This window comes from Ovis canadensis, chromosome 3, assembly GCF_042477335.2.
Source record: "Ovis canadensis isolate MfBH-ARS-UI-01 breed Bighorn chromosome 3, ARS-UI_OviCan_v2, whole genome shotgun sequence".
Classification (NCBI taxonomy): Eukaryota; Metazoa; Chordata; class Mammalia; order Artiodactyla; family Bovidae; genus Ovis; species Ovis canadensis.
In genome coordinates this window covers 165,604,698-165,623,138 of record NC_091247.1, presented here as the reverse complement: position 1 = coordinate 165,623,138, position 18,441 = coordinate 165,604,698, and the positions used below count along the sequence as shown (strand labels likewise).

Here is an 18,441-nt window from a genome sequence, read left to right as displayed (position 1 = left end):
CGTGTGTGACTCTTTGTGACTTCATGAATTACAGCACACCAGGCCTCCCTGTCCATCACAAACTCCTGGAGTTCACTCAAACTCATGTCCATCGAGTCGGTGATGCCATCCAGCCATCTCATCCTCTGTTGTCCCCTTCTTCTCCTGCCCCCAATCCCTCCCAGCATCAGGGTCTTTTCCAATGAGTCAACTCTTCGCATGAGGTGGCCAAAGTATTGGAGTTTCAGCTTCAGCATCAGTCCATCCAATGAACACCCAGGACTGATATCCTTTAGGATGGACTGGTTGGATCCCCTTGCAGTGCAAGGGACCCTCAAGAGTCTTCTCCAACACCACAGTTCAAAAGCATCAATTCTTCAGTGCTCAGCTTTCTTCATAGTCCAACTCTCACATCCATACATGACTACTGGAAAAACCATAGCCTTGACTAGATGGACCTTTGTTGGCAAACTAATGTCTCTGCTTTTCAATATGCTATCTAGGTTGGTCATAACTTTCCTTCCAAGGAGTAAGTGACTTTTAATTTCATGGCTGCAATCACCATCTGTGTGATTTTGAAGCCCAAAAAACAGCCCCACTGTTTCCCAAATTATTTACAATGAAGTGATGGGACCAGATGCCATGATCTTAGTTTTCTGAATGTTGAGCTTTAAGCCAACTTTTTCACTCTCCGCTTTCACTGTCATCAACAGGCTTTTTAGTTCCTCTTCACTTTCTGCCATAAGGGTGGCATCATCTGCATATCTGAGGTTATTGATATTTCTCCCAACAATCTTGATTCCAGCTTGTGCTTCTTCAAGACCAGCATTTCTCATGATGTACTCTGCATAGAAGTTAAATAAGCAGGGTGACAATATACAGCCTTGACGTACTCCTTTTCCTATTTGGAACCAGTCTGTTGTTCCATGTCCAGTTCTAACTGTTGCTGCCTGACCTGCATATAGGTTTCTCAAGAGGCAGGTCAGGTGGTCTGGTATTCCTATCTCTTTCAGAATTTTCCACAATTTATTGTGATCCACATAGTCAAAAGCTTTGGCATAGTCAATAAAGCAGAAGTAGATGTTTTTCTGGAACTCTCTTGCTTTTTCCATGATCCAGCAGATGTTGGCAATTTGATCTCTGGTTCCTTTGCCTTTTCTAAAACCAGCTTGAACATCTGGAAGTTCATGGTTCAGGTATTGCTGAAGCCTGGCTTGGAGAATTTTGAGCATTACTTTACTAGCATATGAGATGCGTGCAATTGTGCGGTAGTTTGAACATTCTTTGGCATTGCCTTTCTTTGGGATTGGAACAAACATTGACCTTTTCCAGCCCTGTGGCCACTGCTGAGTTTTCCAAATTTGCTGGCATATTGAGTGCAGCACTTTCACAGCATCATCTTTCAGGATTTGAAATAGCCCCACTGGGATTCCATCACCTCCACTAGCTTTGTTCGTACTGATGCTTTCTGAGGCCACCTTGACTTCACATTCCAGGATGTCTGGCTGTGAGTGAGTGATCACACCATCATGATTATCTGGGTCATGAAGATCTTTTTTGTACAGTTCTTCTATGTATTCCTGCCACCTCTTCTTATTATCTTTTGCTTCTACTAGGACCATGCCATTTCTGTCCTTTATCGAGCCCATCTTTGCATGAAATGTTCCCTTGGTATCTCTAATTTTCTTGAAGAGATCACTTGTCTTTTCCATCCTGTTCTTTTCCTGTATTTCTTTGCATTGATCGCTGAGGAAGGCTTTCTTATCTCTCCTTGGTATTTTTTGGAACTCTGCATTCAGATGCTTATATCTTTCCTTTTCTCCTTTGCTTTCCCGTCTTTTCTTTTCACAGCTATTTGTAAGGCCTCCCCAGACAGTCATTTTGCTTTTTTGCATTTCTTTTCCATGGGGATGGTCTTGATCCCTGTCTCCTGTACAATGTCAGGAACCTCATTCCCTAGTTCATCAGGCACTCTATCTATCAGATCTAGTCCCTTAAATCTATTTCTTATTTCCACTGTATAATCATAAGGGATTTTATTTAGGTCATACCTGAATGGTTTAGTGGTTTTCCCCACTTTCTTCAATTTAAGTTTGAATTTGGCAATAAGGAGTTCATGATCTGAGCCACAGTCAGCTCCCAGTCTTGTTTTTGCTGACTGTATAAAGCTTCTCTATCTTTGGCTGCAAAGAATATAATCAATCTGATTTCAGTGTTGACCATCTGGTGATGTCCATGTGTAGAGTCTTCTCTTGTATTGTTGGAAGAGAGTGTTTGCTGTGACCAGTGTGTTCTCTTGGTGAAACTTTATTAGCCTTTGCCCTGCTTCATTCTGTACTCCCAGGCCAAATTTGTCTGTTACTCCATGTGTTTCTTGACTTCCTACTTTTGCATTCCAGTCCCCTGTAATGAAAAGGACATCTTTTTTAGGTGTTAGTTCTAAAAGGTCTTGTAGGTCTTCATAGAACCATTCAACTTCAGCTTTTCTTTTCTTTCTTTTTTTTTTTTTTTTGCCAGCCTCCCCCCCCCCCCCCCAACTTCAGCTTTTCATCATTACTGGTGGGGCATAGGCTTGGATTACTGTGATATTGAATGGTTTGCCTTGGAAATGAATAGAAATCATTCTGTCGTTTTTGAGATTGCATCCAAGTACTGTATTTCAGACTCTTTTATTGACCATGATGGCTACTCCATTTCTTCTAAGGGATTCCTGCCCAGAGTAGTAATTATAATGGTCACCTGAGTTAAATTCACCCGTTCCAGTCGGTTTTGTTCGCTGATTCCTAGAATGTCTACGTTTACTCTTGCCATCTCCTGTTTGACCACTTCCAGTTTGCCTTGATTCATGGACCTGACATTCCAGGTTCCTATGCAATATTGCTCTTTATAGCATTGGACCTTGCTTCTATCACCAGTCCCATCCACAACTGGGTATTGTTTTTGCTTTGGCTCCATCCCTTCATTCTTTCTGGAGTAATTTCTCCACAGATCTCCAGTAGCATATTGGGTTCCTACCGACTTGGGGAGTTCCTCTTTCAGTATCCTATCATTTTGCCTTTTCATACTGTTCATGGGGTTCTCAAGGCAAGAATACTGAAGTGGTTTGCCATTCCCTTCTCCAATGGACCACATTCTGTCAGACTTCTCCACCATGACCTCCCGTCTTGGGTGGTCCCACACAGCATGGGTTAATTTCATTGAGTTAGACAAGGCTGTGGTCCATGTGATCAGATTGGCTAGTTTTCTAAGATTATGGTTTCAGTGTGTCTGCCCTCTGATGCCCTCTTGCAACACCTACAGTACTACTTGGGTTTCTCTTATCTTGGACTTGGGGTATCTCTTCACGGCTGCTCCAGTAAAGCGCAGGCTGCTCCTTACCTTGGATGAGGGGTATCTCCTCACAGCAGCCTCCCCTGACCTCGGGAGTGGGGTAGCTCCTCTCCGCCAGCGCCCTGACCTCTGGCATGAGGTAGTTCTTCCCGCCTCCCTTGACCTGGGAGGTAGGGTAGCTCCTCTCGGCCAGCGCCCCTGACTTCGGGTGAGGTAGTTCGTCTTGGCTGCTGCCCCTGACCTCCGGGGTGGGATAGCTCGTCTTGGCCGCCGCCCCTGACCTCGGGAGTGAGGTAGTTCGTCCTGCCTCCCCTGATCTCAGATGTGGGGTAGCTCCTCTCGGCCGCCTCCCCTGACCTCTGGAGTGAGGTAGTTCATCTCGGCCGCCGCCCCTGACCTCGGGAATGAGGTAGTTCGTCCCGCCTCCCCTGACCTCGGATGTGGGGTAGCTCGTTTTGGCCGCCGCCCCTGACCTCGGGAGTGAGGTAGTTCATCCCGCCTCCCCTAACGTCGGACGTGGGGTAGCTCCTCTCCGCCGCTCCTGTGCCAATGCTGCCTGGCACTCTCGGTTGCCGTCCCTGACCTTAGGCAAGGGATAGCTCCTCTGGGCCACGCTTCTGCGTGGTCAGTTTCAGACGTTACCTTAGGATTGTATTATAATAATGTTATAAGAACCTGGTACTTAAGGAATTTGGGAAAATTGCAGAAAAATCAAAGTCAATGATTTCTGTTGTTTTTTTAAAAGTTTCTCACCAACAAATGTGTTTAGTTTGATTTTTCCTTCTGCCCTTTCCTTTCCAAGTCTATTCATAAACTGTTGGAAATCTGGTGATTTCCTGACAGCTGAGGATATTTTTCTAATTATCTGTAAAGTTGAAAGGCTAAGGACTCTGTTAGCTGTCAGAGAGCCACTGAAATGTTTTTCATGAAATAAGTGGAAATATGTGTTAAAGATAGAAGACAACAAGAAATCCGATATCATAATTAAAACTCATTATCATCTGTCAACTCTATTGTGAGCTATTGTGAGGCTTCCCTGTTACCACCTTTCCTGGGAGTTCCTTCTCCTGTCAGTACTTTTCAGTGTCCTCTCTCTTATCTTTCTTCCCTCCCCTCACAAAAAAGGAATTATAAAATTGGATCTTGAAGAATAAATAGGAACTTTGCTAATAGAAAAGTGAGAAAATGATTCCTTGATAGGCACTGGCAACTGCTAGGGCAGTAAAGACAGGAATATACGGAATAACATGCGTTGAGCTGAAAACGGAATTCAGTGTGGTTAGAATATATAGTGCAAGGGAAGAAATGACAGGAGAGGAGAACGAAGGGGTCAAATCAGATGGCAAAACCGTTCAGGGACAGGAAGAACATATCATACATTAGATGAGGGGCTATTCGGTGACCAGGAAGGGGCTTACCTCTACTACCAGGGCAGGAGGGAATGAATGAAGGACTCACAGGGGATACAGAAGTGTGCACAGATAAGAACACATTTATGGCATTTCATGCTTGTTCTGATGGTTTTCATTTTCTTTGCAAATAAGAAACTTAGTCAACCACAGATTGACAGATGACAGGGTGGTTGGGAAACTTGAGGAGAAAGGAAGAGTTTAGAGCCACATTGGAAAGGAGAGGAATGTGCCAAGAGATATGAAAAAAGCTTACGGGAAAGCCATTGAGAGTCCTGCTAACAAGTGAAATCTATGAATGTATCTTGGCATCAACTTGTGAGGTTAATTCATGTTTTTTAGAACTCTACTTAGTACTGTAATTGCAGTGCCCATTTTGAGTTTGGAAGTTCCAGGCTTCTTGTTGCCAGAAGACAAAGATGTGAGTGACTTGAGAACATTGATGATTAAAGGTGATGTTAATATTTATTGAGTACTTGATGTGCTAGAAATTGTGCTTAGTGCATTATAGACATTGCCACATTTGTCCCCTCCTTTCCTATGAAGTATTAAATTTTATGCTCATTTTTAAAAGACAGACAGAATCCTGTTAAGCAATATTCCCAAGATATTTTACCAATGAGTAGCAGAACTGGAATTTGAATGAAGATCAACATTGAAGCAGATTACAAAAGAAAAGAAGGTTAGAAAAGGGCTAATTTGGTGGTCCAGTAGCTAAGACTCTGAGCTCCTAATGCAGGGAGGTGGGGTTTGATCCCTGGTTGGGGAACTAGATTCCATGTGCCACAACTAAGAGTTCACATTCTGCAAGTAAAGATCAAAGATTCTGCGTGCCACAACTAAGACCCCGCACAGAGCCAAATAAATAAATACAAATAAATATTAAAAAATGAAGAATAGGGTCAGTAATTTGGGAGATGATGTAAGCCTGAAAACAGGGGAAACTTTCAAGGAAAGCCCAGGACAAAATTGACAGAAATAATGTTTTTAGTGTTGTCTGAAGGACAAATGATGGGGAATTGGAATGTCGATGTTTAAGACTTCAGTAGTAGAAGCATTAAGAGTGCCGATTAACTTCAAGCTGTAAGTGAGTAACTGAAAGGAGAGTAGATGTGGAGGTCACAGTTTCTCTGGCTAGGTTACTGATTGTCGTGCATGGTTATTGATTATGAATATTGATTATGGTATGACTTTGGAGTGAAGAGAAATGAATTTTGAAGGTATGGTCTGAAGGATATTAGGTCCTAGTTTTCTGGATGGTATAGTTTGGTGAAATGAACTTAAGAAAAATTTCCTTGTGTAAACTGAAAAGTAACAGTAAGATGTAGAGTAGAACTTGGTTTGTGCTGAGCCTCTGTTCTATGCCTAAAGATATGGAATTAGCAGGTATTCAAGAGGGCTCAATCTAAGTCAGGTCTTCAAGGAGAAAAGATCATAGAGAGAGTCCAATGTCTAGGTTAGGAATTAGGTAATTTATTTGAAAAAAAAATGGGAGCTATAGAGGATTCAGTGAAAAATATTAGGAAGGACATTAAGAGGAGTGTGGTAGAGTGGAGAGTATGAACCAAAAAGAAAAAATACATAGCACTGTAGTTGTGTGAGCAAGAGACTGAGAAAGAGGATTAGAGATTAGAGGAAACAGTTTATTAAGGCGTTGAGAGTATGAGAGACGGAGGCACTGTAGAATTTGATAGCTTCAAATTTGTAAATAGAGCTTGGTTTAAAGGCATTTCACTATTTTGATTCCAAAGAGTGTGGTGATCTGACTTCAACCACATTAATATTTGAGTAAGTGAGTGTGGCACTGTTGAAAGTTCTGTAGGTGTTGAATAACAGACATACCTTGTCAGTCAGTCAATTCAGTACAAGTTTTGGATTAAAAATAACTGGATTTATGCTTCTGATTCTGTCACCTGCTTAACAATATTTTACTCAAAAATATATTATTGTCTAAGATTTAGTATTTAGGTTTGTGTAGCATCATCTTTTGATTATTCGGACAGATTCTTTCTTAATGATGTTAATTTCCATTGCTGTATTTAAAAACAACATGGTCTTACCTAAGCAATGCAATAACTGTAATAGAAATCAAGAACTTTAAATGGGATCTGTAGATTCACTTGTTCTACACTGTACAAGAAAGAAAGGTGGCATATAGAAAATAAAAGAGATACGACATCATCAAGTGGATTTCCTCAAAAAATTCATCATAATTCAGCATTGGTAGTGGTTTTACACATCACATCGTCCTTCCACTCTTTAATGCAAGCATACAAAGTATTTTAATGAAAGATATATCTTCTAACTGTATGGTAGTTTGGAAAGCGTGAGCAAAATTGAGGTTGGAATCTTGGCCCCTGACCCTAACGTTGTGTAATCCTGAAAACTTGGCTTCTCCAAGCCTAGTGTTCCCTGTTCTATAAAATGGGAATGCTAGAGTAATCAAGAGGATTGTAGCAGCCCATTTAATTTTTAGACACCTCTATCAGAGGTTATATTTACCTGGGACAAAGCTCTACCTCTCTGTAGTTTTCTAAGGCATTTGTTGGAATTGTATTAGGAAGCCGAAAAATCGTTAAAACTAAGTTTCACACTGAGTTTAATTTTTTTCTATGTTTATGCAGCAATCTGGGCTTTGACATCTCAATAACAACAATGGTTTAATTTCCCCCCAAATAACTATTGAACAACCAATGTATACAAGGCAGTGCTATGTGGGAGCCCACCATTCCCCGCTCCCAGCCAAAGCTAGCTATTAGAGACATATATCCCTAGGACCATCTGCTTTCATGTCAGGTGTGGTCAGGTGCAGGCTGGGAGAAACCTATGGGAAGTGCGGATTCTATGCAAATCCAATAATGGGTGTTCATATCTCAGCAGCTTGTGCCCTTGTGGTCAGTTATACTCCATCTAGTTGGAGGTCTTTGAAGCACATTGTTTAAGGCACCATACATATTTGTCCATCCTAATCATATGTAAAAATAATGTTGCTAAAGGCTCTAGTGTACGCTTTGTTTCAGAGAATAACATATAAATGTAAATTTGGCTCTAGGGAAGACAGAGGCTAATAGGAACTGCTATATGTTTTGCTTTCTTCACATTTCCCCATGCTAGTCCACCTCATAGCCACCTCAACTTGCATTATAAAAATGTGGTGAACTAAGTACGGTGACACCAATAAGACAAGCTGATTCAGATATGGTTTTGCAATGTGTTTTGGCTTCAACCTTAGTCATGGTTAGTTTTCAGTATAGTACTTGAAGAAATTATATTTGTTTTTAATACAGGTTTTTCTCTCATCTTTGACTTCTCAATTAGGAGGGCAGGTGATTTACATCTCCATAATAAAGATATGTGAACAAGAATTGTGCCTTTAATATTTTTACTGAAGTTCTGCAATCACAAATTTCGGTTTTTCTGTTTTCTCACTTTTTGTTTATTCTAAGATGATTTAAGTCATTTCCTTGAATTCTACTTATGTAATTTTGTTGTGCTTGTTTATCGATTTTAGGTTATACTGCTTGTTAAGGAGCATGATAGAATTTCTTGAAGTTGGCCATGAAAATGACTATAGACAGTAGCTGTAAACAGTGTTTCTGTGGTTGTATGTTACAAGGCTTTGAAGAATCTGCCTCCTGTGACTTTCAGAGATCACCTTTGGTGGTTGTGTAAACTTAAAATAGTGGATTTGTTTTTGAGTATCTAAGAGTATGACGTGGAGTCTCATGCCTGTCACTTAACAGCAGAAGGACTGTTATTCTTTAGCTTTGTCCTAATGCCCTCGCATTCTTCAGCCTTGGGTCAGTCAGCCACTTATCAGCTGATGTGATTTTACATTTTTGCCTCAATCATTCTCTCTCACTTTAAGTTCTCCTTTTGTAGTATTTGCTATTTGCTTCCATTTTCTGCACTTGTGAGGAAAGGAAAGGAGAAAGAGATTTAAAAGAAAATAATAGGTGGGTTCTCAGTTATTTTTTGCTTTATTACTAATGCTAACTACTAGCATAAAGTATGGAATTATGATTGAGGTATTTATGAATAATTCATTCAAGGAACTTTTTCTTAAGCCATAATGAACACTGGATATTTACAAATATAATTGGGTGACGCTGCTAAGTTAAAGGAGAAAACACTCTCCTGGGAAAGTAGGTTTATCTGCTATTTTCTAAAATAGATTCTCTTGACCATTCTGTCAAATATATCAGTAAAATTATCTATTTTAGTTAATATAATTTTTTAACTTTTATCACTCAAGAGGGAATAACCAACCATGTATAAATATGAATAATATATTTTCTTCCTCTACATCACAAGTTCTTAGCCTCTTTAAAAAGAACTTTTATAAAAATATATTTTATTTGTATTAATTAAAATTTGCTAATGAGTTAGAAAAGATCATGAACCCTGAATAATGCATTTTAGTTGCAAAAAAAAGATTCAAATTTAAGTTAATTAATTATTAGATGACCATATTCTGGACATAGAACTTCATGATACCATGGAATATTAAAATACTGAAATAGCTGCTGTTTTTTTCTAAAAAGTATGGCCACTTAATCACCTAAATAATGGCCTCTGAAATTACAAAATTAAAAATTTTATTTTTCTACCTGATAATTGCAAAAAAGATTAGACATTAACACAACTTTCCAGGGACTTAGAAATTCCTATTATTTATTTATTTTTTAATATTTATTTGTCTGCACTGGGTCTTTCTTGGGGCACATGAGATCTAGTTCCCTGATCAGGGATTGAACCTGGGCACTCCTGCATTGGGAGTGGAGTCTTAGCCACTGGACCACCATTTCTTATTTGTGTTGATTTTCAGTATGATAAGTCAGAGAACTGTGCTTCCAATGCAGGAGTACCCAGGTTCAATCCCTGGTTGGGGAACTAGATCTCACATGCCCTGACTAAGTTGCTCAGTTACTGAGCAACTGAACTGAACTGAACTGGCTGCATTGGGTCTTAGTTGGGGCACATGGGTTTTACAGTAAGGGACCAATAATATAGTTTTTTGTTAGTAAGTAAAAACCTTTGTCCAACTTCTCTGTGATTTAGACATGCATGTTTCAGAAGGCCTCATATACTAACTTTTACACAAGGTGAAGGTTACTCAGAAGGTCAAAAAGCATGCCAAAACAAATAGAAAGCATTTTATTTCACTTTAACTACCCTCTTAAAAAATTGTTTATTTAATGGATATGATCATATGACTGTCAAATTAGTGATTTTTTTAAAACACATATCAGCTCACAAGCACTTACCTTTTAAGGCCTGTGGCCTGTTTCTGTTTTAAAAAAAATAATAAAATTATACATTAAAGCAAATGAGAAAACTTTTGTTGCCCCATTTTTTACAACAAAATCCTGTAAATTAAGATTATGCTGATATTCTAGAGTAAAATCAGGGAATTTCTAAACTCAAACCATTAAAAGAATTTTATAATTAAAATACAAAGGAAAGAAAAAAATCTTCCTTATTTCATTATTCTAAAATATTAGTAACATTATTGGGGCAGGGGATAAATAATGTAATTTGTGGACAAAAATGAATTATATAAAATTATACCAATATATCATCATGTCTACACATGAAATTAAATCCAAAGTGATGGATTTTCAGTGGTATTCACTGAAGCAAAAAATTAAGTTAATTGTAATAAGATGTTATGTTCCTAAACGTGTTAACTTTATTATATAAATTTTGCTTATTGTGGTATAACACCACCAGTAATTTTGTAAAATATATTTTAATATTGATTCTAAATTCAAATGAACTTAATTGTCACTATGAGGAGGTTCTTCATGTGTAGAATTGACAAATTTTCATGGGATAGTTACTAAATGAGACAGTTACATGTGCCTAATCTGCTTATTATAGTCCTGGAACTTCCACAGTAAGCAGATTGACTGCCAGCCTGAAATTCCTTCCATTTTAGACTACAATGTCGAAGTTCTCTGGTCAAACCAGGTAACATTGCAAGTGCTATCTCAATGACATTGTATTATCTCTGTTCTCTCCTCTTAGTCTTTACTTTTGTGAAATATTCAATAATCTTTGCATTACACCATGCTCTATTAAACAATTTGATTTTTCTGGATAATATCTGAAAGTTCCTTAATTATGTTTGTTAATAATATGACAAATAAGACATATATATGAATAAATCTCATATTTTTCAAGTCAGGAATAAACAAGGAACTAATATTTATTCATCTATATAAACTAATATTTTTTACCAACTTAACTGAAAACTATTAATAATAATAATTGTTCATAGTACATTCTTCTTTTCTTATTTAGTTGCAAATACTATGCTCTCTTCAGTTCAGTCCAGTCACTCAGTTGTGTCTGCCTCTTTGTGACTCATGAAACACAGCACGCCAGGCCTCCCTGTCCATTGCCAACTCCCGGAGTCCACCCAGACCCATGTGCAATGAGTCGGTGATGCCATCCAACCATCTTATCCTCTGTCGTCCCCTTCTCCTCCTGCCCTCAATCTTTCCCAGCATCAGGGTATTTTCCAAGGAGTCAACTCTTCGCATCAGTTGACCAAAGTATTGGAGTTTCAGCTTCAACATTAGACCTTCCAATGAACACCCAGGACTAATCTCCTTTAGGATGGACTGGTTGGATCTCCCTGCAGTCCAAGGGACTCTCAAGAGTCTTCTCCAACACCACAGTTCAAAAGCATCAATTATTTGCTGCTCAGCTTTCTTTATAGTCCAACTCTTACATCCATACATGACCACTGGAAAAACCATAATCTTGACTAGATGGACCTTTGTTGATATAGTGATGTCTCTGCTTTTTAATATGCTATCTAGGTTGGTCATAACTTTCCTTCCAAGGAGTAAGCATCTTTTAATTTCCTGGCTGCAGTCACCATTTGCATGATTTTGGAGCCCAGAAGAATGAAGTCAGCCACTCTTTTCACTGTTTCCCCATCTATTTGCCATGAAGTGGTGGGACCGGATTATCTTAATTTTCTGAAGCTTTAAGCCAACTTTTTCACTCTTCTCTTTCACTTTCATCAACAGGCTTTTTAGCTCCTCTTCACTTTCTGCCATAAGGGTGGTATCATCTGCATATCTGAGGTTATTGATATTTCTCCCGGCAATCTTGATTCCAGCTTGTGCTTCCTCCAGCCCAGCATTTCTCATGATGTACTCTGCATAGAAGTTAAATCAGCAGGGTGACAATATACAGCCTTGACATACTCCTTTTCCTATTTGGAACCTGTCTGTTGTTCCATGTCCAGTTCTAACTGTTGCTTCCTGACCCGCATACAGGTTTCTCAAAAGGCAGGTCAGGTGGTCTGGTATTCCTATCTCTCTCAGAATTTTCCACAGTTTATTATGATCCACATAGTCAAAGGCTTTGGCATAGTCATTAAAGCAGAAATAGATGTTTTTCTGGAACTCTCTTGCTTTTTCAATGATCCAGCAGATGTTGGCAATTTGATCTCTGGTTCCTCTGCCTTTTCTAAAACCAGCTTGAACATCTGGAAGTTCATGGTTCATGTATTGCTGAAGCCTGGCTTGGAGAATTTTAAGCATCATTTTACTAGTGTGTGAGATGAGTGCTAGCATTTTACAAATATTAACTGACTTAATTTAGTAATCATGCAGTAGTTAAATATTACTGCATCCTCTTTTATTTTTTACAATTAATGGGATTGGATGGAGAAGTAAAAAACTTGTCTTAAGGACTATATAATCAAAGAACATACACGAATTGATGGTAAAATTTTGATGATCTTTTACAAAATTTTCTGATTTATTGTTAGAGCTCAGAAATCTTACCGAAATTCTCCTTCAGTTTTTAAAAGAATAAATTTAATGGAAATAGTGTCAATGTATTTATGTAAAAATTTCAAGTTATTGTTTTATAAACATACACATACACACGCACTTTTTCATTAATCCTACTAAAAGTGGAAGGAAAAGTCTCAAAAAGTTAAAGACAAGCTATTGTTAGTTTTGAAGTCCCAAATACACTGGACTGAGGTGAATCTCTTTGATGTTTTTGCAGGAAAATGTAACGGCAGGCACATATAAAGGCAGGCATGGTAGTTGTAACGAGTTAGTGGTGATGTGAAGTAATTTAACGAGAAAACGTGTCCCTGTCTAAAAAAGGGTTTGAAATAAAGCCTTGGAGATTTAGAAAAGGCAAACAGTAATTTCACCCTGGACAACGGAAAGCTACATGCTATCCAGTCTTTCAGAGATATAATTGGATATTTTTTCATTTTTCTTTTTATCATGCATCTCAATATTTAAGTGATTATGCCATTCTCTGATTTTTTTTTTTTTAGGAGTTAATCTGAAGATGTGATGGTCACCTGGGCATCCTTAGACACAGGAATCTTAGAAACCAAAGGACTTTTGGACTCTGTGCTGATAGAGCTCCCTTGTGAGTACTCTCAATGTATAGTAACATTTTTTCTGAGTCATTCTAAATCATGCTGCCTGTGGAAGTGGTGGGGATCTTAAGGAACCCACCTGCCAATGCAGGAGATGTAGGAAATGTGGGTACAATCCATGGGTTGGGAAGATCCCCTGGTGGAGGGCATGGCAACTCACTCCAGTATTCTTGTCTGCAGAATCCCAAGGACAGAGGAGACTAGCAGGCTACAGTGTATGGGGTCGCAAAGAATTGTACATGACTAAAGCTACTTAGGATGCATACTCAGTGTGAATGGGAATATTGGCTTGGCTGGTATTCACATCCCTTTCAAAAATGAAACAGATTTTAAAGTTGACACTTTAAATCTTTAGTCCTTCTGTGACTCTATATTCTGTGTGATTTTAGTGAAGAGATTAAGCTTCAGTTTCTGTGTACATAAAATAGAGCTGAATATAAACCCTTCCTTCACTAAAAGGATATTATAAAGGTAGTAAATGATAAATTTCAATAATAATAACAATAGAATTATGTTTTGTTACTATCACTAATATAAATGTTGGTTTTAATATATATGTGGAGGCTTTAAGGTTTTTATTTTTTCTGATTGTCTTTGTCATTTGCACCCTTTAAAAAGTAACTGTATCTTGAACAAAAATGATTGTGTTGGGATTTCTCATTCATATTTTATTTGTATAAGGCTGTCCATGGGGCTGCACAGAGTCAAACACGACTGAAGTGACTTAGCGTGCATGCATGCATGCATGCATTGCAGAAGGAAATGGCAACCCGCTCCAGTATTCTTGAATGGAGAATCCCAGGGACAGAGGAGCCTGGTGGGCTGCCGTCTATGGGGTCAGAACACGACTGAAGTGACTTAGCAGCAGCAGTATGAGGTTCTCAAGGCAAGAATACTGAAGTGGTCTACCATTCCCTTCTCCAGTGTATCACGTTTTGTCAGAATACTCCACCATGACCCCTTAGTCTTGGGTGGCCCTACATGGCATGGCTCATAGTTTCAGTGATTTAGACAAGGCTGTACTTCATGGTGATCAGTTTGTTTAATAATCTATGATTGTGGTTTTCATTCTGTAAGAGGGTTATGGAAGCTTCCTGATGGGAGAGACTGACTGGAGGGGAATCTGGGTCTCCCTCTGATGGGCAGGGCCATGCTCAGTAAATCTTGGATCCAATTTTCTGTTGATGGGTGGGGCTGTGTTCCCTCCCTGTTGTTTGCCCTGAGGCCAAACTATGGTAGGCGTAATGACAGTAATAAGTAATAAGTCCTCCTTCAAAAGGACTTATGCCCGCACAGTTGCATTCAGTGCCCCTGACCCTGCAGCAGGGCACTATTGACCCACGCCTCCACTGGGGACTCTTAGACGCTCATCTAGACCCAGACATCCTGGAATGTGAAGTGCAGTGGGCCTTAAGAAGCATCACTGCAAACAAAATTAGTGGAGGTGATGGAATTCCTGTTGAGCTATTTCAAGTCCTAAAAGATGATGCTGTGAAAGTGCTGCACTCAATACCAGCAAATTTGGAAAACTCAGCAGTGGCTACAAGATTGGAAAATGTCAGTTTTCGTTCCAGTCCCAAAGAAAGGCAATGCCAAAGAATGTTCAAACTACTGCACAATTGCACTCATCTCATATGCTAGCAAAGTAATGCTTAAAATTCTCCAAATAAGGCTTCAATAGTATGTGAACTGAGAATGTTCAGATGTTCAAGCTGGATTTAGAAAAGACAGAGGAACCAGAGATCAAATTGCCAACATCTGTTGGATCATAGAAAAAGCAAGAGAGTTCTGGGAAAGCATGTACTTCTGGTTTATTGACTATGCCAAAGCCTTTGACAGTGTGAATCACCAAAAACTGTGGAAAATTCTTAAAGAGAGGGGAATATGAGAAATCTGTATACAGGTCAAGAAGCAACAGTTAGAACTGGACATGGAACAACAGACTGGTTCCAAATGGGGAAAGGAGTATGGTAAGGCTGTATGTTGTCACCCTGCTTATTTAACTTCTATGCAGAGTATATCATGCAAAATGCCAGGCTGGATGAAGCACAAGCTGGAATCAAGATTGCCAGATTGCCGGGAGAAATATCAGTAACCTCAGATATGCATAAGATTTCACCCTTATGGCAGAAAGTGAAGAGGAACTAAAGAGCCTCTTGATGAAAGCGAAAGAAAAGAGTGAAAAAGTTGGCTTAAAACTTAACATTGGGATAGGGAGAGGGTGGGATGATTTAGGAGAATGGTATTGAAACATGTATAATATCATATATGAAATGAATCGCCAGTCCAGGTTTGATGCATGATACTGGATGCTTGGGGTTGGTGCACTCAGATGACCCAGAGGGATGGTATGGGGAGGGAGGTGGGAGGGGGGGGTTCAGGATGGGGAACCTGTTTATGTGTGTATACCTGTGTATACTTGTGGTGGATTCATGCTGATGTATGGCAAAACCAATACAATATTGTAAAGTAATTAACCTCCAATTAAAATAAATAAATTTATATTTAAAAAAAAGAAAAAAAAATCAACATTCAGAAAACTAAGATCATGGCATCCAGTCCCATCACTTGATGGCAAACAGATGGAGAAACAATGGAAATAGTGACAGACTTTATTTTCTTGGGCTCCCAAATTACTGCAGATGGTGACTGCAGCCATGAAATTAAAAGACACCTGCTCCTTGGGAGAAAAGGTATGATCAACCTAGACAGTGCATTAAAAAGCAGAGACATTACTTTGCCGACAAACATCCATCTAGTCAAAGCTATGGTTTTTCCAGTAGTCATGCATGGATATGAGCTTTGGACCATAATGAAAGCTGAGTGCCAAAGAATTGATGCTTTTGAACTGTAGTGTTGGAGAAGACTCTTGAGAGTCCCTTGAACTGCAAAGAGATCCAACCAGTCCATCCTAAAGGAAATCAGTCCTGAATGTTCATTGGAAGCACTGATACTGGAGCTGAATCTCCAATACTTTGGCTACCTGATGCGAAGAATTGACTCATTGGAAAAGACCCTGATGCTGGGAAAGATTGAGGGTGAGGAGAAGGGGACGACAGAGGATGAGATGGTTGGATGGCATCACCGACTTGATGGCCATGAATTTGAGTACGCTTTCAGAGATGGTAATAGACAGCGAAGCCTGGCATGCTGCAGTCCATGGGGTCACAAATAATCAGACACGACTGAGTGACTGAACTGAACTGAACTGTGATGAGTTTACAAAATTGTTTCACCTGTTTATTAGAAACAGTTCCTAGAACAACTGTATGATTATATTCTGCGTTCAATCTAAATTTCATGAACACATCTTTGTATGTCCTGGTGGAGGGCAGAATAAGGGCAAAATGATGGCTCCCCACATCATAATCCCTTCGCCCTAGGAATGTTTTGTTACAAGGCAGGAGAGAAGTAAGGCTGCTCTTCAGATGACGTTATGATTATCCCTAATAATCTACAGGTGTCCACTGTACTCACCAGGGGTCTGATGAATGTAAGAGCAGCACAAAAAAGATTCAGCCCAATGTTGGTGGTATGAGGATGTAGGAATGTGGCCACAAGTCAAGAATTCGGGAGACTTTTAGGAACTAGAAAAAGCAAGGGAACAGATTCTTCCCTTGGCCTCTCACTGACACCTTGAGTTTAGCCCAGGGAGATTTCTAACCACCAGCACCATGATAATAAATTTGGGTTATTATAAGCCACTAAGTTTCTGATGGCTTATTACCGCAGCTGTAGAAAACTAACACAGCCTGACACTGTGAGATTAGGCAATGAAGCTTGAGAGCAGAGTGGTTTATGCCATGGTGACATGAGGTCAGTCACGGTGTTGAGGTAGGTTTAATATGTCATGTGATTCCTTTTGGCTACATGATTTCCTAGGGGAACTGACTTGTCCCTGCCTGTTCCTTTTTAGTTAAAAGCGTAGGCTATGGATCCTGAGTATATGAGTTCAGATCCTGCCTCTGATACTTACTTCAGGCATACTTCATTTTATTTGAGCTTTACTTTATAGAGATCCCCAAATATTGTGTATTTTACAAATTGAAGGTTTTGCAGAAACTCCACATGGAGCACCCTTTTTCCAACAGCATTTGCTCACTGTGTGATTCTGTGTCACATATTCGTAATTCTCGCAATATTTCAAACCCTCTACCAGAGAAAACGTTACAACTCACTAAAGGCTCAGATGATGATTTAGCATTTTTTAGCAATAAAGTATTTTTAAATTAAGGTGTGTACATTTTTTAGACATAATGCTGCTATTGCACCCTTAATAGAATATAGTATGGTGTAAGCTTAACTTTTGTGTGCACTGGTTATGTAACTTGCTTTATTTTGATACTTGCTTTATCATGGTGGCTGGAACTGAACTGCAGTATCAACAGGGAATGCCTGTAATTATAAACTTCCAGAGCATGCAGTTTTTCATCTGTGAAACAAAGACAGTAAAAGCATCTTCTTCATAGGGCTGCTGTGAGAACTAACTGTTAATTTGCATTTTAAGTACTTAAAATGGTATTTGGTATATAGTAGGAGAATCCCAGGTTATTGATATTTCTCCCGGCAATCTTGATTCCAGCTTGTGTTTCTTCAGTCCAGCGTTTCTCATGATGTACGCTGCATATAAGTTAAATAAGCAGGGTGACAATATACAGCCTTGACGTACTCCTTTTCCTATTTGGAACCAGTCTGTTGTTCCATGTCCAGTTCTAACTGTTGCTTCCTGACTTGCATACAGATTTCTCAAGAGGCAGGTCAGGTGGTCTGGTATTCCCATCTCTCTCAGAATTTTCCACAGTTTCTTGTGATCCACACAGTCAAAGGCTTTGGCATAGTCAATAAAGCAGAAATAGATGTTTTTCTGGAACTCTCTTGCTTTTTCCATTATCCAGTGGATGTTGGCAATTTGATCTCTAGTTCCTTTGCCTTTTCTAAAACCAGCTTGAACATCAGGAAGTTCACAGTTCACATATTGCTGAAGCCTGGCTTCGAGAATTTTGAGCATTACTTTACATAGCATGTGAGATGAGTGCAATTGTGTGGTAGTTTGAGCATTCTTTAGCATTGCCTTTCTTTGGGATTGGAATGAAAACTGACCTTTTCCAGCCCTGTGGGCACTGCTGAGTTTTCCAAATTTGCTGGCATATTGAGTGCAGCACTTTCACAGTATCATCTTTCAGGCTTTGAAATAGCTCAAGTGGAGTTCCATCACCTCCGCTAGCTTTGCTCGTAGTGATGCTTTCTAAGGCCCACTTGACTTCACATTCCAGGATGTCTGGCTCTAAGTGAGCG

The 18,441-nt window shown here is 39.4% G+C and overlaps 1 protein-coding gene across 7 annotated transcripts in view; it reads left to right on the top strand.

Moving 5' to 3' along the window:
* Positions 1-18,441, top strand: part of SLC16A7 (solute carrier family 16 member 7) — a 196,529-nt gene that overhangs the window by 46,011 nt on the left and 132,077 nt on the right. For 6 of the 7 annotated variants that reach the window (XM_069584780.1, XM_069584783.1, XM_069584782.1 and 3 more), the window contains one exon: positions 13,039-13,136. The exons of the other annotated variant lie outside the window; for it this stretch is intronic. The gene's annotated coding sequence lies outside the window, so the exon portion shown is untranslated. The remainder of the gene's footprint in view (positions 1-13,038; positions 13,137-18,441) is intronic. 7 annotated transcript variants of the gene reach the window in all.